A 21,832-nucleotide genomic window follows, 5' to 3' on the forward strand; every position below is an offset into this window, starting at 1 on the left:
GAGAGCATCAACAACACTGCCTGTTCAGGGTTACCTCCTTGGGCCAGCCTGGCTATGAAATGGTGAGCAGAGCACCCATTCCCAGGACAAGCAAGGGAGAAGGTTAGGAGCCTCTGATTTCCTGGGCCCAGCTCTCAGGTCAGCTGGTCGTCACATCCTCTCTATGACCTCATCCAACAAAATAATGCAGTTCACCCTACAACATGGGGGCTCCCCTCCTCTCCCCTCCTCCCTACCCCCTCATTGAAAACTTAAATATAACTTGTGACTTACAGTCAGCACTTTGCATTTGGGGATTCAATCAACTGCAAGTTGAAAATAGTGATTACTATCAGTGGTTGGGAAACTGCAGTTGGGAATGTGAAAATAATGTTTGATCCACAGTTTGAAGCCGGCAGTGTGAAACCCTCTGATCATATGAAGGGCGGACTGTATTTAATATGAAAAAAGTCTGTGTATAAGTGGACCCACCCAGTTCGAACCTGTGTTGTTCAAGGGTCAGCTGTGTTGTAAGAGAGGTTGGGGTATTTGAAATGAGATTGGCGGTGGTACCTGCGCTGGCCCCATTGGTATCATTTTAGGCAAGTTGCTAGTCCTGTATGCCTTCATTGCTCCTAGGCAATGGAAAGCGGGCCATAGAAAAAGGTAAGTGATGCTTATTGCACTGCAGTTTTTATTTAATTCTCCCAACATTCTTACGAGATTTGCATTGTTTTCATCAATTTTCAGGTTGGGAAATAAATGGTGGAGCAGAGTTTAAGAATTTTTAAGTGGCAGAGTCAAGCCTTGATCTGAAATTTCATCAGAGTTTTATTAAAATGTGCCTAGAATTCTATAACAAGTGCTAGAAAATGCCATAAACTGTCATTTCTCTGCTGTGTATGTATTTCCACCTAAGATATGTATTCTGCAGTGTTTATTATTTAGTTGAATGTTTTTCTGACTAAACTTAGTACTCAAGAGGTTCTCAGAAAACGTCTCTCAGCTGAAAGGACCTACCTTGAAATATGCTCTTTGATGTGGGCTATAAGCACAGCCACCTTTGATCACAAAAGACAACTGTACCGTATTTATTTTCAAAGTGCTTCATTGCCATTAATTACTTCATGGAGAGCTTTTGCCGACACTAAGGTGTCTGCACAGTGGCAGTCTCTGCTCAGGTGGCTTTATGATCATTTACTAAATCGAGACAAAACAAACCTAAACTAAAAAGAAATTTTCCTTATTTTCATCTTTTTATAAGATCAAAAAATTTCATTACAACATTTAGGCATCAGAATGTGTAGGAAAAAAAGAGGATTTTTTTCTGCAAAACAATTTATATTCATCCTCCAGTCAGCACATATGAAATGGCTGACACTCTCTTGTACTGTTTCAACCTTATATTTATTTGCTCACTACCCTCCTTCAGAAGTTTCTAGACGTTTTTCTTTCAGGGTCCTTTAATACTCTCAACAATAATTGAAGACCTCAAAGAGCTTTTGTTTAGTGGGTTAGATTTTTAGATATTTACTCTATTGGCAATTAAAACAGAACATTTAAATTTACACATTTATTTATTAATTTAAACATTTAATAAAAGTGTGTTAACAAAGTAACATTTTTATAAAAAATAAGTGTATTTTCCAAAATAATTGTTTTACATTTTCAAAATCATTGTTTTATTTTTTTGCAAATCTATTTAATATATGGATTAATAGAAGTCATCAGGATTCTTATCTATTCTTATATCTGCTTCTTATATCTGTATTAATCTGTGGCAGTGATTTTCAACTTTATTGATCTCATGATGGCGCACATAAACTAATTACTAAAATTCTGTGGCACACCAAAAAAATATATTTTTGCCTATCTGAAAGAAAAAAAAGGTACAGCAGACAGCCATTTTTTGTGTTGGCTGTTGTCATTTTAATATCTAAGGGGAAAGAGGTCAGTGCCTCTGACTAAATTTAAAAATGTTTTAAAAATTTTGTGGCACACCAGTTGAAAATCACCATGTTACATAGCCTCTGAAAAATTCCACTGTACACTTGTTAAAAATAAGTAAAAGGGCAAATAGTATCTTTGTCTTTTTTTTTAATCAGTTTTATTGAGATAAAATTTACATACCACCAAGTCCACTTGTTTGAAATATATGATTCAATGTTTTATAGCATATTTACAAAACTATGCAATAATCACTATAAGCTAATTTCAGAATATTTTCATCAATGCAAAAAAAAATTCTAAACCTATTATCTGTCCCTTTCCATATTTCTTCCCACAGTAACTTGCAAACATTATTTTTTTTCTATTTCTATAGAACTGACTATTCTGGAAATTTTATATAAACAGTATCATAAGATATGTGGCTTTTTCTGATCAGCTTCTTTTACGTATTGTACCATATTAGAGATTTATCCATGTTGCAACATGTGTCAGTACTTCATTCTTATTTGTTGCCAAATAATATTCCGTTGTGTGGATATTCTACATTGTGTTTACCTACTCATTAACTGAAGGCTCTGAGGAATATTTTTCTACTTTTTGACTATTATGAATAACTCTGCTATGAACTTTAGTGTACATAATATTGTTTGGACATGTGTTTTTATTTCTCTTACATGCCTAGGAGTTGCATTTCTGAATCATTGCTAACTTGGTGTATAATATTTTGAAGAACTGCCAAAATGTTTTCCACAGCAGCTTCACTGTTTTACATTTTCACCCTCCCTGGGTAAAGGTCTCATAGTCTCCATATTCTCACCAAAACTTATTGTCTATGTTTTTTATTTTAGCCAGTATAGTATGTGTAATACCTCATAATTTTGATATATAAAGACTGATTAGGTTAATCATTTTTGTATTTATTATCTATTCATATATCTTCTTTAGAGAAATGTATATTTACACTTTGTCCATTTAAATAATATTTTTAATTTTCTATTACAGTTGGCATACATTATTATATTAGTTTCAGATGTACAACCCAGTGATTAGACATTAGGTAATTTACAAAGGGACCACCCGATAAATCTAGTACTCATATGACATTGTATGTATTTATTATAGCACTAGAGGTCCGGTGTATGAATTTGTGTATAGGTGGGGTCCAGCTAACCGGCCCAGATCGGAGTTGATCAGGCCGGGCCAGCTGGGGGGAGGGGCCGCAGGCGGTCAGCCGGCTGGCCCCTGCCCCTGGTCGAACTACAGATTGAACTTCTGGTCAAACTCCTGCTCACGGGGGCAATTTGCATATTAGCCTTTTCTTATATAGGATTATTGACTATACTCCCTATGCTGTGCTTTATGTCCCCATGACCTTTCTACCGATTTGTTCTTCTTAATCCTTTCACCTGTTTCACCCATCTCCCCAAACTCCCTCTCATCTGACAACCATCAAAATGTTCTCTGCATTTATGAGTCTGTTTCTGTTTTGCATGAGCCAAGACAGGCTATTTGTATGTAAAATCCACTTGAAGTGGCTTGGGTGGGCCCACAAGTAGAATGGGGTGGGGCAATAGCAAGGCCAATGTCGTTTGCCAGGTTGATGGAGACTCACTCTTGGCTTGGGCCTGAGCTAGCCTGGGGAGGGCTCCTCAAAGGAGCAATCGGTCCTGTCTGCATCTCCAGACCTCATCCCAGAGACAGGCAATTTAGTTCCTCCTCACATGTCTCTGGCAGGTTGCAGCTGGTAAAACAGCACTGGAGCTCAGAGGGAGTGAATTAGCGTAAGTCTGTCTGGGCCCTTTAGGCGGAACCCCCGAGACTTGAGCTGTCCCCTTTCTCAGGCAACTATACTCCCCATTGGTTTTCCCATCCAGCTGTTGTTAAAACTTCTTTTTCCAGCACTGAAACCCTGGGCTGGCAGCCTGATGAGGGTCTGGGACCCCTCACTCCTCAGGGGGGATCTCTGCAGCTAAGAGATCCCTCCCAATTTTTAACTGCCACACATGAGTGTGGGACCAACACATTATGTCTCTGCCCCTCCTACCAGTCTCCATGTGTCGTCTCCTTTTTGTCCTTAGTTATAGTTCTATTCAACTAGATTTCAGGCAGTTCTGAATGATGGTTGCTCTGTAGTTTAGTTGTAATTTTGATGTGGTTGCGGGAGAATGGGAGTACCGCATTTACCTAATCTACCATCTTGATCAGAACTCCCTTTTTGCCCATTTTTTAATTGGGTTACTTGTCTCTTTATAATTGAGTTGTACGAGTTCTTTATATATTCTTGACATAACTTCTTGTGATAGTTAATTTTATGTGTCAACTAGCATGGGTCCCCATGCCCAGATTTGGTCAAGCATTATTCTAGGTGTTCTTGTAAAAGTATTTTATTGTATGAAATTAAAATTTAAATTGGTTGACTTTGTGGAAAGCAGATTACCCTACACAATATGGATAGACCTCATTCGGTCAAATGAAGGCCATGATAGGGCGCGCTGGCTTCTCCAGGCAAGGATTCTGTGAGCAAACTGCTTTTGGAAAGACTGCAACTCATACGGGCCTCCAGCCTGCAAGCCTGCCCTGGGGATTTTTAATTTACTAGCCTGCCCCTTTCACATGAGTCAATTCCTTAAAATAAATGTGTGTGTGTACTCACACACACACACACACACACACACACACATTTCCTCTTGGTTCTGCTTCTATGGAAAACTGAGACTAATATGGTTCTTAAGCAGGAATTTTGGGGGAACATAGGCAGGCTTAGGGATTTTTTAGAATTGGGGTCCATGGAAAAGCCTGGGGCTGCAGACTGGGAGAAGGTACATCTCCATAACACAAGGAAGCAGCAACAGGTATATTTCCATAAGACAAGGGAACTAGAAGTAGCCAAGAATGGTCTATATTTACAAAATAAAGAAGGAGGAAGAAATCCCAGAAGGAATAGGAGGAGAGCAATGAGGGAGGAGAGCCTCATATGTCCCTTGGGAGGTTTGACCTTTGAGCTCAGGGGTTGCTATAGCGACCAAATCAGAAGGGGATACTGACCAATCAGAGGGGATATCAAGGCACAAAGATCTGCAGCCTTTATAAACCATAGAGAAAAGGGACTTAGTGGGACCCTTTTCCCCTCCCTACTTGAGAGTCCATTCTGTGGGACTCTTTCCTCTCCCCACATGGGAATTTGTACTTGTTCTTCAATAAACCTCCACCTTTGCTATACCACTTTCTCTTCATGGCGCAAAATGCGGCTCACAGCCCAGACTAGTGATGAGCCTCCTTGGAGTTTTCTTCAGCCCAGGAACATGACTTGCTTTATAGACAGGTGGAAGCATTTTACACTTTAACCCAGTGATGGTGAACCTTTTGAGCTCGGCGTTTCAGCATTTTGAAAAACTTTAACGTAACTCTGGTGCCATGTCACATATAGAAATTTTTTTTTATATTTGCAACCATAGTAAAACAAAGACTTATATTTTTGATATTTATTTTATATATGTAAATGCCATTTAACAAAGAAAAATCAACCAAAAAATGTGTCACCTCTGACACCGTGTCATAGGTTCACCATCACTACTTTAACCAAATGTCTGTGAAGCGTTTTCCCGTACCTCATCTCATTTGACCCTCACAGAAGTCCTGGAGTAGATATATAGGAGACTCGGTGGAATCCTGTTTTCTTTTCATTAGCCAGAAAACGGAGATTTAGAAGCCTTAGAAACTTGACCCAAATGAAAAGAAGTAAAAAATGGTGGACCTTGAAAATGACTTTAGGTTTTCTCACTGCACAGAATATAGTCAAACACTGCTGCAGTTAAATATTTTACCCTTTGTTCTCCCTGTGTGATCAGGTCTAATTAAGCAAGTGTATGTATGTGTGTATATATATATATATATATATATCCCCAAATTCATGCAAGATTTGCAATTCAATTCAATTTCAAATCTTGCTTGAATTTGGGGAATATATATATATATATATCTCGCTGGCACCAATCGCACACGTGTGTTTCAATCTGTCATTGTCGATCGTGAATTTGGTTGACACTGCTATTATAGAGAAAGGGCGAATAGTGATATTAAAATACTTCTTCTAATTAATTTCCTTTCAACGTGCATGAATTTGTGCACCAGGCCTCTAGTCATTTATGAAATGCTATCATACTAAGACTAAAATATTGATCAGAGAATAATTTTAGCTAAAAATAACTCAAAAGTGAAAGAATTACACTGAGAAAGATATAAGAAGAGATAAGACTCATTAATATGTTTTGTTTCAAGTAAAATATGCCTAAAATTTTGTTAAATGAGATAGGCTTTGTTATTGATATGAGGAAACATTTTCTGGGGTAGGGGCTAGGGAAAGATGGAACATTGGAAATCAGAATGCTTTGGACTCTCATACATTTCCTTTCCTATCACTGCTGATTACAAAGATATTTGCATGTAAATAGAAGTTTTCTTTAGTGTAATCAGCAGGCTGTTCCTTTAGTTTGCTATTCATGATCTCACCATGGATTCATTTTTCCTCAGCAATCAATTCAAATTTCAGAGATACTGGGCTATAGCATCATCAAATAATCCCAGATTAGAAGCAGTCATGAGATCAAGAAGTGAAGATACTTTTTGTACAAATGTCTCAACAATCTGCAATAATGGTCATTCTGAAGCATGATAAGTTCTGATAGTTTTATGAGGCTTAGTCTACCATAAGATGTGCAATCAGTATACTAATATGTGGATCTGATGTAGTATCCAAGTGAATTACTGCACTATTATACTCAATGAACAGTTTATTCAAATGTACCCTTCCTCTTCATACCTCTTATAGAATTTAACTGTACTATCTCTTACAAAAAATATAGTATCAATCTCTTGCTCTAGTAAACTAGTGATATAATTTATCTAAAATAATTTAAAAATAGTTATGTTTTTAATACCCAAAGGTATCTAGTTGAGTATCTGGCCCATAACAAGTGGTAAATAATACCTTGCAGATTAAATTACAGAACTATGTAATATCAAATAGCTCAGTGGCTCAGTACAATTTGATGTGATATCTGCTTTCTAATATGAAACAATGTATATATTCCATTAAAGGCTAATTGTCCCATAAACATAAAAAGTGCATTGAGGAACCAAGAGAAAAAGTAAGTCTCTTGGCAAACAACTGCATATGAATATTTCAAACATGCAACCAATTTTTTTTTTCAATATATAAGAAGAATTTTTCAGAGAAGTCAAAATGAGGCCATTGGCACTTAAAAAAATAACCATTTTGTGTGTGTGGTTTTTTTTAAATTTAAGATAAGGATGTCAGATGAACAATATAAGCTATAAAAAAGAAAGTGACAATAGCTTCTTATTTTTTAAGAAACCAAAATCTCATACTTGAGCAACCTCAAAAAACAAAGCATTATTTTAAATTCCCTCCCACCAATTTTAAATGACCAGCCCTGATTCTTTTACTGTTGACTATCAATTTACACATATAAATTGACACCCCCTAGACTGGAGTAAATCATAGGCACTTTAAATGTAAGACACCCTCCCTCCACACCCAGAATCCTTGATATATTCCCACACTTGTTCTCCTCCTAAAAAATAACTACCGCCATAAAGTCAACTGCTCAGGCCAAAACATAGAAGAGCTGTGCTTGATTCTTGTCCTACCTTTCATTTCTAACCTACCACAGTACACTATCAGTATATGAAGAATACATATTCATATTGGGGGAACCATGTCAAAGGCGCCTGATAGTCAAGGCCAATTAAAGCACAGAGGCCTTGTTGTCAATACACCAAACTGTCCAAGGTGACTCTGGCCTAGGCTAAGATACCATACATAGCTGCAAGGCCACAGTGCTCTGGTACCCTGTGCCTTCTATAACCTGTATAAATGATGTTACTACTGGCATTGTTATGCCCAGATTTCAAGATCCCCCAAAAAACCACCAGGGAGCGCCAAGTCCGATGCAAAAGCATAGAGCCTGTATTCAAGCTGAGCTTGGTCCCTCTGCCTCCAACACCGGCGCAGCGGCAGGATGCGAGAGAGCCCCGAGTCTCAAAAGAACAAAGATTTTATAGGGCTTGGGGCCGGGGGGTGAGGGCTCACTTGGACCACTGATTTGGCCAATTCTGGTTGGTTGAGTGAGGGCCGGGGGGGCTAGTGACGCAAGGGCAGGGTGCAGCTAGGGTCTGGTTACACAAAGACAGGGGCATGGTCAGCATACTTTTGGCCGTGGGTTTGCCTCCCTGGCATTCCTATTGGCCGAGATAAGGGCAGGCTGAGTAACTGATACATTCTGTGGCTTTTTCTTGGAAGAGGGATTAGGGACAGTTATCAGTCCCGTTCTGTCCTTTCAGCATGAGGCTTTCTTTGTCTAAGGCGTATAAACACATGTTATTTGACCAGCTGAGAGGATTGCTGAGACGAAGCTGGAGAGATGAAGCTGGAAGAGAAGCTTGGAGGTAGTTACTATGTGAGGCTACAGAGAACAGCCAGTGTGCTGGGCAGGGGGGACAGGAGAAGCTGCTGAGCCAGCAAGCTTGCGTACTACTATGATGTGAGGCGGTGAGGCTAGGGGGAGCATGCAGCTGCTTAGACTATAACTGTGGGTACAGAGACTACTACTACTGTGTAGAAAAAATATGTATTTACCAGCTGGTGTACTTACTGCTGCCTGTCTGTATAAGACTGCTGTGAAGGACTGTGTTGTCTGATGGCTTTGTGGCCACAGGCTTCTGCAATAAAGACTCCTTCTTATACACGCACAACTTCTCATGGCTTGTCCATCTAGGACCCAGTATCCAAGGAGGCCCAGCCCTAGGCAGAGGGGCTCGGACCCAACACCTGTAATAGTGAGAAGATAAAGGAGGAACTTGGACTAAGTTCCCAACAGTTAGTACATTGGGCAGGGTTTGAGAAGGAACCTGCTCTGGCATAGTTGGGAAGAATTTAGAAGAATATATGGACTCAGAGCAACTCAGAGCAGCAGTGCTCATGCAGAGCTCTTGCTGGCTCTGACACATAAATATCACAATCTTGTTATTTTCTCTGTGTCTACTGCCAGCCCTTTACTCTAGTCACTGCAACAGAATCCTAACCGAGTTTTCTGGGATGAACTATTTTAGGTAGTCTTAGCTTTCCTTTTGTTCATGTGTATATTATAAATGTCATAAGAATCTATTCACTTTTAATGAACATTTATATTAAAATAAATTATGCCACTAAAAAAAGAATACATAGATGCATAACAGAAAAGAGAGATTTGCCCAATGCATGTGTGAGTAGTCATCATGTTTGCCTAGGGTATATCACTGGCTATAGATAAGTAATTAAGTTTTAAAATAAAACACTTTGGGAGCTATGTGTGTATTGAGGGGTATGAGCGAAACAGCTTCTTTGGATTGTTTAAGTAACTACTTCTTTATACATCTTTTTTTTCTTTTTTTATTGTTGAAAGTATTATATATGTCCCCTTGTGTCCACCCCTGCCTGCCCCACCCCCCACTGATGTTGATTGCTGTGTAATTTACATGGAAAAGAAAAATGATTCAGTGTTTATGAGTGCTTATGTTCATTTTATTTTTATCTTAATTGTCAGCAGGATTAAGTATTCTCTGCAGCTGGCTCTTGGCCCTGTGATGTGAGATATTACAACGTAAAAAGAAAGCATGGTTTTGAGATCAGACAAACTGCCAGCAAACTTGACTAATTATTGAAGAACTAGAGGCCCAATGCACGAAATTCGTGCAAGCATAGACCTTTGCAGCCTGGCTGCCTCAGGCCTCGCAGCCCAGCTTCGTTCAGAAGGTTGCCTGGGAGGTCGTCCGGAAGGACGTCCAGACAGTCGTTCGGTCGATTTGCATATTACGCTTTTATTATTACAGATGTATGTCTCTTACCTTTTATTCCAGTTTCTCTCCCTTCCTCTTTCCTTTCTTTTTTTTCTTTTTAAATTTATTTTATTGATTTTTTCACAGAGAGGAAGGGAGAGGGATAGAGACTTAGAAACATCGATGAGAGAGAAACATCAATCAGCTGCCTCCTGCACACCACCCACTGGGGATGTGCCCACAACCAAGGTACATGCCCTTGACCGGAATCAAACCTGGGACCTTTCAGTCCGCAGACCGACGCTCTATCCACTGAGCAAAACCGGTCAGGGCATCTTTTATTAAGTACTGACCTAGCACCTCATTATATGAAAAGACCAATGCCAGGCAGAGAGTATAAAGAGACCTCACTGATTTCTAGTTTGGTAGCGAAATCAGATAGGGGGTTATTAAGCGTGCCAAGAGATAAATAAGATTAACTCTGCTTATAAAATGTCAGGGAAAGCTTCAAAAGAGGAGGAAGCATTTGAGTTCAATCTGACCCATCAAAGGAGGTTATCTCCCTGAGATACATGACAGGATTTCATGAATATTCTTTTCTCAATTATTACTTTTCCACTCTAAGTAACTTATTATCCTGGGAGATTTTCAATATTTCTTTCATGAGAATTAGGTTTCAAATTAAATCTAAGAAAATCATGTTATAGCAATTTAATTCAATATACATTCTGTGTCTACTGTTTTAGGAAATGATGGTGTTACAAAGATTTATAACATAGGTGCCCTGCAATCTAGTCTATCCTGTAAAAGGCTGAGGAAACATACAAATAACTTTATTAGTTGGCAGATTGTAATAAATTCTTTTTTTTTTATTAAAAAATATATTTTATTGATTTTTTTACAGAGAGAAAGGGAGAGAGATAGATAGTTAGAAACATCGATGGGAGAGAAACATCGATCAGCTGCCTCCTGCACATCTCCCACTGGGGATGTGCCCGCAACCCAGGTACATGCCCTTGACTGGAATCGAACCTGGGACCCTTCAGTCCGCAGGCCGACGCTCTATCCACTGAGCCAAACCGGTTTCGGCAGATTGTAATAAATTCTATTACAAAATCAGGATCAAGGAAAGTTTTACAAAAAAAGATGATAGATTTAGTTCTTGATATATTGATTGTATTTTGGTGAGTGCATGTATGGGAGGAGGGCTACTCAGGTCCTGAATGCACATTGAATAAAGCATGGAGATGACCTTAAACTGAATATATTTTTAAATAATTGGCAATAGAGCAAAGAGCAAAAGTAAAAACAAATCTAGCTTTGTGAAGTCTGGAGTTTATGAAACCAAGGGAGGAATTCTTAAGAAAAAAATACAAATTATGTATAAATATGAATGTTTATTTAGGAAAACAATAAAATTGCAACAAATTATACCATTTTGGAAAAACTGACAAATACCACTATTAAAGAAAAATTACACTGGGCATATTAAAAACAGCAAGGCATACTTTATTCAAGAGTATTGCCATATAGAAGAGATTGAACTAAACTCAGCTGGAAAAAAAAGAGGCAGGAGTATATTTAATCTCAGGTGAGTTAGTGAAAAAAATACTGGAGAATATTAGGGAGGAAGGTGGTCAATGTTATAGGTCAATGTATTTGCAAATTGTAGCTTTTGGAAGTTAGGCATCTACCTTCCCACAGAGTCAGGGAGATGGGGTTCTATCTTTCTTGAGTTTTATATTTCAAAGGACTGGCTCCTATTCCTCCTTGAGAAAGACATTCTGAGATGTAGAGGAGTTATGCTCAAAGAGGGAAAGAAAGAATTTGCAGTTGTAAAATTTCTAAAGTAAATATGCTAAGAGAGGTCAGGAGACCCCTCTAGCCTCCTCTAATCCTCACCACCAGAGGGCTCCCTTTCTAAAATAAGTACTCTAAAACTGTCTAAACTTGCAGCGGTTCTCAACCTGTGGGTTGCGACCCCTTTGGGTCACAACATGAGGAACTGTATTTAAAGGGCCAGAAGGTTGAGAACCACTGGAAGTAAAGTCAAGCTAAGGGGTATGTTAATGACTTCTTAGTCACCACAAAATCATCAAATCCAGAAAAATAAATTAACATTTATTTTAGTGAAATGTCTTACGTTGGTATATATTACCTTTCTCTCCCACAGCATTAGCTGCATTATCTTTGAATATATCTTCATCTGCTAATAATATGGTAATATCATTTCTTATAGAAAGAATTTACTTTCCCTCTACCAAGGTTGGGAAAAAATTATTGTTAATAGTTTCAGAAAATGTATCTGAGATGTATGACTCATTGGCAATGTCAAGAAATTTTTAGGATGGTTTTCAAATGTAAAGTGATTACTGTCAATATTCTTTCATAGATAAGCTGTAAAATTTTATAGAGTGTTTAGGTGTTCTTGTGCAATAACTGATCCTCTGAACTGGTAACATACATTCAACAATTTGCCAACAATATCCTCGTTGTAGTTGTATACTCCGAGGTTTGTTATTTTTGTCAATGTCAGTTTCCATACCAAATGCTGAAGAAGATTGTAAGAATCTGCATAGTGTGATTAGGCAAGGCCGACTCAGACCAGCGGCAATGCATGAGCGAGGCAGAGTCTGGCAGAGTCTGCTTGGCTCTTGTGTGGTGGACAGCCTGAGTACCGGTTTGCAGAACACGGGGGAAGTAGGATGAACACTAGAGAGACAGGGACCAGGCGTGGTTAGTTCATAAACAGAAATGCTCGTAGTATGCTCCTAAAGCTAAACTTTAACAATTTCTCTACCTTTGAAGTCACTAAGCAAAAAAGCTAAAAAGCATCTGGCTATTTATATAGGCACAGTGATCTCTTTCATTATTTTTTTTCAGAATATGAAGAAATTGGCAAGTTGAAATGATAACTGGAATTTTTTCAAAGGACTAATTTTGTAACTAAAAAAATTCTTTTAAAAGTCTCATTCTAGAGAAATCCTTACAAATATATGCAAGGCAGAGCAAATAGAGGAAAATGAGTTAAATAGAAGAAACAAAGAGAGAATTTAATTGAAAACTAATCTAGGAGTTAGTTTAAACAGAAAGCCATTCCCACCTCTATTCTTTACATATGTATAGGGCAAAATTCTCAAGAACAGTTTAAAATATGCATTACATGCCATCCAAAGTAGGTTCCATTTCAGTGCTTTAACAGATAAAATGCTACACATGGGACACAGCTGGAAAAGTCCCACAGAGAACTTGAAATAGTATAAAAGAGTGCCCTTAATGTCACTGAGGTAATTATTTTTCTCATCAAATAAATGTTGTACTTGACTAGTAAAAGGAGAGGTCGACACTATTTGTCTTGTTCTTTGTTGAAACATGATTTATCACAGTTTATTTATGAAAGCCTTATATTTTCTTGTCATAGTTTGACTATGATTTATTCAGGAAAAAAAAGCAATTTCACTTTTTAAATTAAAAGTAATGTACAATCATACTAGTCCTTAAATATATTAAAATTCACAACAATAAACTTGGAAATAAAGTTCAGCTTGCCTTTCTTCTCTAACCGAACCACTCAAAGAAAAAGTGAGAGGCTAAGAGTGAAATGCCTTCACATTGGTTTGAAGTCATACGTCTTTAGAAAAAGGAATGGCAGTCAATATTTTAACCGTATCCAAATTCCTTATGGTTCGAGTAATATATTCATGGTTTCTGATGTGATACTTTTAGTATTATTTGGAAAATTAAAATCATTCTTTTTCAAACTATGTTCATATACAAAATAACTTGTGTTGCTAATCAAATAGGGAATAAGCTCCTAAAATACTGGTATATAAAAGAGATCTGGCTTTAGGTTAGTGTGAGCCCTTTGTATTCACGGCTGTTCCAGTTTTCAGGCATATTCTCCCACAGTTAATTAGAGATAGTTTGTAAGTATATTCAGGAAGATTTCAGGTCTGTAACTTTTTTTACATTGTGAAGCTAATTTTCTTTCCAATCGTACAGAATCTAGAATGTTAATACAATGTTACAAGTTCAGATGATTTGCAGTATAAAATTAAAATCACATATTACATAACAATATATCAAACATAAATCAAATTTATCCAACTCCTTCTCAACAGGAAGTACCATAGAGTGGTAACAGTACCATTGGGTCTATGAATTGATGCAGCATTCCTGAAGGGCCAATTTGGCTCCATATATTAACAATTAAAATATACTTTGTATCCCAGCAATCTCATTTCTGTGAATTTACCATAAGGCAATAATTAGATGCATTCACCAAATATTTGTACAAGACTGTTCATCTCAGCATTTCAAATATGTCAAAATATTGAATAAAACAAAACTGTTAAATGATAGTGAATCTTCCAAAGTTTGGTATTAGTTAACAATAATTAGAAATGATTTTAGTAATCTATGTGAAAATATATCCATCATATTTAGAGTAAACTGATGGTTATATATAAACTAGTGGCCCAGCGCACATAATTTGTGTACATTAAAAGAGAATTAATTAGAGGAAAAATTTTAATATTACTATTGCCCTTTCTCTATAATAGAAGTGTCAGAGATGAAAGAAAATTAGTAAAATGCATATGAATATCTTCCTCTTGTCAGAGTCTGGGGCACGCCATGGAACCCAGAGCCAAGTCCCCGCCCACCCGTGTGCACCTTGAAATCACACAAGACCCAGACCCAGCTGGCCCCACCTCCATTGGGTGAGGTCCAGACCCGGCCATCCCCACCCTCATCAATCCCCGCTGGGTGGGGGGGTGCAGCCTCAGGTCCCCCAGGGCACCCTTAGGACCCCTGGCCTGATGCTGGGGGTGTGGCTTGAGGTCCCCTGTCAAGCCCCGCCAGGCAAGGGATGTAACCTGAGGTCCCTTGTGAAGCCCCGCCAGGTGGGGGTGCGCGGCCTGAGGTTCCCCCATCAAGCCCCACTGGGTGGGAGGCACAGCCTCATGTCCCCCGCCCTGCCCGGTTCCACACAGCCTCAGGTCGCTGCTGATTGCTTGTTACGGCTCATTACGGGAACCCCACTTCCACTGTGGGCACAGCCATCTTGTGATGGAGTGACAGAGTGAGGGTCAATTTGCATATTACCTCTTTATTATATAGGATTATAAAATCTTGTTTCATCAACTCATTTTTAAATGTTTTAAATGGACATAGAAAACTTTTTTTAAAAATGCATAAACCAAGGTATTCACCAATGATTGATATCTTATGTAATAGTAAACCAAAATTCATTTCTAAGAGGATTATATGCCCTAAAAATATTTTGGCTAAATAAATAAATCAATGAATACAATAATAAAAGACAAGAATCCATCAAGAATGTGTATTCTCACCCATAATGTTAAACATTTTTTATTGACATTATTTCACACGCAGTAAGTTCAGGGGAAAAAAAGAAAAGAAGCAATATTATAAAGGAGAATAAGAAAACATAATTTTTTTAAAATCATACTATTTCATGCAAAAAAGAAAATTATTTAAAATCTTAAAATAAAGATTTTGTTTTAAAGAATGTGACTAAGATTAAATTTATGGAAACATAGCCTATGCTGTACTTTACACCCCCATAACCATTTTGAAACTACCAATTTGTACTTCTTAATCTTTTCATCTTTCTTACCCAGTGCCCCAAGGCCCCTCTCCTTTGGCAACTGTCAGTCTATTCTCTGTTCCTATGAGTCTACTTCTGTTTCTGTGTTCATTTATTTTGTTCTTTAGATTCCACACGTAAGTGAAATCATATGGTATTCATCTTTCTCTGTCTTTCTTTTAGTATAATGCCCTTTAGATCTATTCATGCTGTCACAAATGGTAAAATTTTATACATGGTGTTCTTTTTTTTCATGGCGAGTAACACTTCATTGTATAAATATACCACTACTCTTCATCTACTTGTCTATTGGTGGGCACTTGGATTGCTTTCATAGATTGGCTGTTGTAAATAACACTGCTATGAACATAGGTGTGTATATATCCTTTTGAATTAGTGTTTTGGGTTTGTTTTTTTTTTTTGGATATATACCTAGAAGTGGAACCACTGGGTCATAAGGCAGTTCCATTTTTAATTTTTTGAGGACCTGCAATACTGTTTTTCCATAGTGGCCGCACCAATCTGCATTCCTACCATCATTTCCCCCCAAGAGTTCCCTTTTCTCCACATCCTCACTAACACTTGTTTGTTGATTGATTGATGATAGCTATTCTGACAGGTATGAGGTAATATCTCACTGTGGTTTTAATTTGCATTTCTTTAATGATTAGTGATGTTGAGCAACTTTTCATATGTCTATTGGTTTTCTGTATGTCAACTTTAGAGAACTGTCTATTCAGGACCTTTGCCATTTTTAATTGGATTATTTGTTTGTTAAGATGTCTGAGTTCTTTATAAATTTTGAATATTAAACCCATATCAGATGTATCATTTGGGGAATATCTTCTTCTATTCAGTAGGTTATCTTTTCATTTTCTATTGGTTTCTTTTACTCTGCAAAAGCATTTTAGTTTGGTGTTATCCCATTTGTTTATTTTTTCTTTTGTTTCTCTTGCCCAAGAAGATATTATCAGAAAAAGTACTGGTGAGAGTAATTTTAGAAATTTTATTGCTTGTGTCTTCTTCTAAGAGTTTTAGGTTTTGAGTCTTATATTTAAGTCTTTAATCAATTTTAAGCCTATTTTTATATATGTTGTAAGAAGGTGGTCTAGTTTCATTATTTTGCATGTATCCATCCAATTTTCCCAACACCATTTAGTGAGTAGATTGTCTTAACCTATTGTATGTTCTTGCCTTCTTTGTCAAATATTAGTTGACCATGTAGGTGTGGGTTTATTTCTAGGGTCTCTGTTCTGTTCTATGTCTCTGTTTTTATGTTAGTACTATGCTGTTTTGATCTCTATAGCTTTGTAATATAGTTTGATATCAGATAAAGTGACATTTCCAACTTTGCTCTTTTTTCTCAAGATTGCTATGGATATTTGGGGTCCTTTTTGATTCCATATAAGTTTTTGAATTATTTTTTCTAGTTCTATGAAATATGCCATTGGTATTTTGATAGGAACTTCATTGAGTCTATAGATTGCTTTGGGTAGTATAGATATTTTAATGAGGTTAATTCTTCTTATCAATGAGCACAGTGTATGCTTCCATTTATTTGTAACTTCTTCAATTTCTTTCTTTATTGTCTTATAATTTTCCAAGTACAGGTTTTCTACTTCCTTGTTAAATACTAAGATATTCCTAGATATTGTTTTGATGCAATTAAATTTACAATTAGTTTAAAAGCAAAGTGCCAATGCAAGAATTGCCTGATAGAGGAATAAAGAAAACATAAAAATCTAGTTAACCTAAAATGTTGTATGTAATAAAGTTGGCATTTTTAATATTAAAAGAGATGACAGATTATTTAATAAAAGGTGATAAGATAGCAATTTTCAAAGATGTAAGACTAAATTATTCTGCATTTATGTCACAAGAAGTTCCAAATGGATGAACAAAGAGTATAAAAACTAAAACCAAAATTAAACCATCACTGGAAGAAAATATAAATAAACCATCTACATACTATTGGAACCAAGACAGAACATTTAACATAACAGAAGAAGTAAAAAGTACTATTTTTATACATCAAAATAAATAGATTGTTAAATAACAGAAAAAGTAAAACAACTTTAAAAGATAAAATGCAAACAGCAAGCGAGAATATATTGAAAAGATGTATGCAGGGGTACAGTGTGCTGGAGCTGGCTCCCATTGGCTCACAGTGTCAATTTGGTTCATCTTTGCCAGCTCTACTTTTATAAGGGATATGAGGTTGATAGCTTGAAATTGGCCACAGAGGGATTGATTATTCCACAGAAACTGGCAAACACAACAAATCAGGGCCCAGTCTCCCAAGCCTGTTGTTAAATCTTTACTAGTATAGTATTACATATACATTAAGATAACCTACATATCATGAGATAGAGATAGACAGTGGAAAACAGAAAATAAAAATAGAGAGGGAAAGCCTGAACTATTAAAATATTTAGTTGTGCCATTATTACATAATAGAACATATTCTTTTTTTAATTACAAAAGAAAAAAAGTAGTATTTCTGTATTTTCTAAACATACATGATTTTTGTCATTATAGTAAAAATAATACCTAATTTCAGTTTTAGAAATACATATTTGTTCTTTTAGCTATATATCTAGCCAAATTTACTCTACATAAATTGTTAGAGATATAATAAAACTACGTTTGTATCTATGCATATATTTACAATATCTATATTAATGCAGTTTGAATATAATACACTATATATATATTTTGATATGGAAAATATTCATACTCTATTGTTAAGTAAAATTCAGGGCAATTAAATATTTCAGTTAAATATATTTGATTGATAATCTGCCCTCTTTGTCCTTTCTTTCCTAATCCCCATTTATGACCATGGGGATATTTTAAAATATTATTTAAAAATCATGAAGAGAGAAAATAGTGGAGCTAGAAAGCTCTAACACAGATGTACAAATAATTACTAACATAGCTGATTATGAAAGGCAAAAATACAAACTGATATTACAGTAAAATCAGGAAGACTCAGGGATTAGAGGAATGATGTAATAAACAATAAACAACTAACAGGAAAATAAGTTTCTAAGGTAGGGATATAGACAGGACAGAAATGGGGGAAATTTCCAGGAAAATAGTGAAAGAATATGGGAAAATAATAATGTGTGAGGGGCCAATCCAGACTGAAACAGAAAACAGAGGGATATAGGAAAGAGAAGAAAATTAAATATGGAATTAATGGACTAATTTATTATATGAATGTTCTGAGAAGAGTTTTACACATTAATGGAAAGTTTGGGAACAAATTAATTATAGGTCCTTAAACACTTAAGCATATAAAAATAATTGGCAACTATATCACCTTGGGAAAATAAAACGTGTACAAGAAATGTAAAGAAATTCAAACATAATGCATTGCATGGCTGAGTAGAAAATTATTAACACAGAATCACCAGAATATAAATGCTGAATGTTGGTCTAGCTAAATCTGACTACATTGACAGAATGGACTAATGAGAAGTATGTTTGTGTAATGAGTTTGTGTAATGGGCATATGTGTAATGGGTGTCTGGGAGGTAAGAAAGTTAAATCTTCATTTTCCATGGTAGGGTGCCAAAAGTTAGTATCTGAAATCAAAAAGTAAAGTGTTTTTATAAAAAATTGTTACCTATAAAATAAAGAACTAAATATAGAAGGAAGAGGTGGCAAATGGTCAACTGAAAGATGTCATAGTGCTTGCCCATGTAAAATGAACACAAGAGTAAGACAAGGAGGCTGCTATATCTTCATTCTAAGCCTTGAAGATCTAGTAGTCATTCAAAACCAATAATTTTTCAACTGCTATACTAAATTAAAAACTAAAGACTTTAAGTAATAAATGTTTACTTTGCCATTACTGACATGTCTAAATAATCACCAAAGCCTCAGAACTGTTGCCCTGCGTTTGCTCTTGCCTTCTTTAAGTTTATTTTCTAAAAGGACCTAGAGTGATTCTGTGAAAATATGTCAGATCACAACTCTCCAACAGCTCCCAAGTTATTCAGAGTCAAGGTCAAAGCATGCAGAATGGTGTGCAAGGATCCAGACATCTGTTACATCTCTGACCTGATGCCTACTGCTTTCTCTCTGGCTCCCTCTCCTCCAGGTACCCTGACCACTGCTAGTAAGGGCATAATGCACTTTTACAGTTGGCACGTGTTCTTCCACCGTTAGCTACAGAGCGTCTTCCCTCAGTCCCTCAGTTTTATCCTGCCACCTGCTCAGTGAGGACCCCTCTCACCTCTAATGCACCTTTTACCCCTCCTTTCACTCCAGCACTCTTGAAATATTTTTCCTGTTTTATTTTTCTTCAGATCACTTGGCTTCTAACAGACATTTTAAATATTCTCTTTTTCTCTTCCAGACAGAATGTAAACTCTACAAGAACAGGGATTTTTCATTGCTTTATTCTCAGTGGCCATAACAATGCTTGATATATAACAATTCAATAAATATTTATTTACACAATGAATAAATTATAAGATATAGTTATAGCTATATATATTATAGAGTTAATCTTATTTTCTATTTTATCTATAAACAATGAAAGGGCCGGCGGGGCACGTGGCCCCGCAGGCATCCGACAGGGAGGATGGTGGGCAGCCATGGCCGAGGCAGCGCCTGACCAGATAGGCGCAGGCCCGCGGACGCCCAGAAGGACCCGGGCCGCCCTCCTCGGCCTCCGAGTCACTTTCGGGCCGAGCAGCGGGCGACCCAAGGGCCAGGTGGGGTGGTGGGCGGCCCGCCTCCCGGGTGACGCCCACGGCGGCAGGCCTTGCATGGGAGCCGAGTGGCTGGCTTCCCATCCATTAAGGGACCTCCATTTTGTATGGAACCATGTGCTCAGCGAAGGCTCCTTCCCCCTCGGAAGGAGCCTCTGCTAGCCACACCCACCATTTCTCTGGACTAACCAATGGAAATCAAGGGAAGTGCCTGTGTAATGGGTCACCAGCTTGCACCTGGCCAATCGGCGGGGGGCACAGCCCCCTCTCCCGCCCCTACTCCAACCCTCTATGAAACCCCTGATTCGAGCAGACTGCCCTCTCTTTGCCACCTGCTGCTGCGTCAGTAAGGAAGGTAGAAGAGCTAAGCCCGGGCTTAAAATAAAAGACTCTTTGCTTTTGCATCGGATTGGATGGCTCCCTGGTGGCTTCTTGGGAATCTTGAAATCTGGGCATAACAAACAACATACACACTTTTATGATAATATATAAAATAAACATTAAAACAAATCTGCATGAGCAATTTAAAAAATGCTGAAATATGTGTATGACGATTTTTGGCTTATGTTAAATGTAAATGAAAAAAAGATTTTTTTAATGTGAGTTAAAAACAACCTTAAAATATTAAGTTTAAAAAGACAGAAAAAAGCTAACATTAATCTAATAATTTGCATTATTTATCTTGCCTTCTGTTGTTTTCCTTATTCACTTATTTAAATGAACATAATGGTAATGACATTATTATTGTTGTTGTTTTAGTCACTACTTATAGCTTACTACCTATTTGCCAGGTGCCTTACTAAGTATTTTATGTATATTCTGTCACTTAATCTTCATAACATGAAGTAGGTCTATTCATTTGTATACTTTATAGATTTTGATTTTTAAAAAGCTGTTTGTTTCCAAAGAAAACCACATATCATTAATTCTAATTACTATATCACAATTAAATGTTCTCATTCTTAAATTCACTTAACTATTTAATATGTTTCAACTTTAATAAGTCTAGGTCCAAAGTCCTTTACCTTCCCCCAATTCTGCTGCTCCAGCTCTTCAATCCTTTTTTTCTTTTTTCGATGACATGTCAATGTGTATCTAAAATTGCTCAAGCAATAATCCTGGGGTCGCTCTTGACCCCTCTTTATTTCCACTCTCACGGCAATCCTGTTGCCCCTACCATCAAAATACATCCACAGTTTAACCTCTTTTCAACACTCCGCTAAACCACTGGAGTCCAAGCCTCCAGAATCTCTGGACCACGTTAGGTCCAACATTATGAAGAAGATGTGACTGGAGCTGAATCTGGGCAGCTGGGGGCTCCTCCCCCTCCCCTGTCCTCAGAATGGCCATTCTGCCCACAGTTCCCATAGCCAGAGCCATTTCCAGGATGCAACCTTGAGGAAGGCATTACTGAGTTCATCTGGAGTGAATATTTTACTAAACCCAGTTCAGGCCTCTACATCAACTTTTATGATTCTGGCAGGCTAATGCGGAGATCTCATCTTGCAGCCGCCCAAACAGGGCTGGTATCTAAGTTCTCGTGTTTATTTACTTATTTATTTTTCCAGACACAGAGCCATTCCGTCACCACAAGGCTCTCTCATGTGGCCTTTTTGGAGCCTCACCCGCTTCGCTCCCATTCTACCACCTCCTTAATGCTGGCAACTACTAACGATCCTCTCTTTCCATAATTTTGTTATATCAAGAATGTTATAAAATGAAATAATGCAAT

The sequence above is a fragment of the Myotis yumanensis genome, unplaced genomic scaffold (genome assembly GCF_028538775.1).
Source record: "Myotis yumanensis isolate MYYU_CA2020_CCGP unplaced genomic scaffold, mMyoYum1.0.hap1 SCAF_3, whole genome shotgun sequence".
NCBI classification, from domain to species: Eukaryota; Metazoa; Chordata; class Mammalia; order Chiroptera; family Vespertilionidae; genus Myotis; species Myotis yumanensis.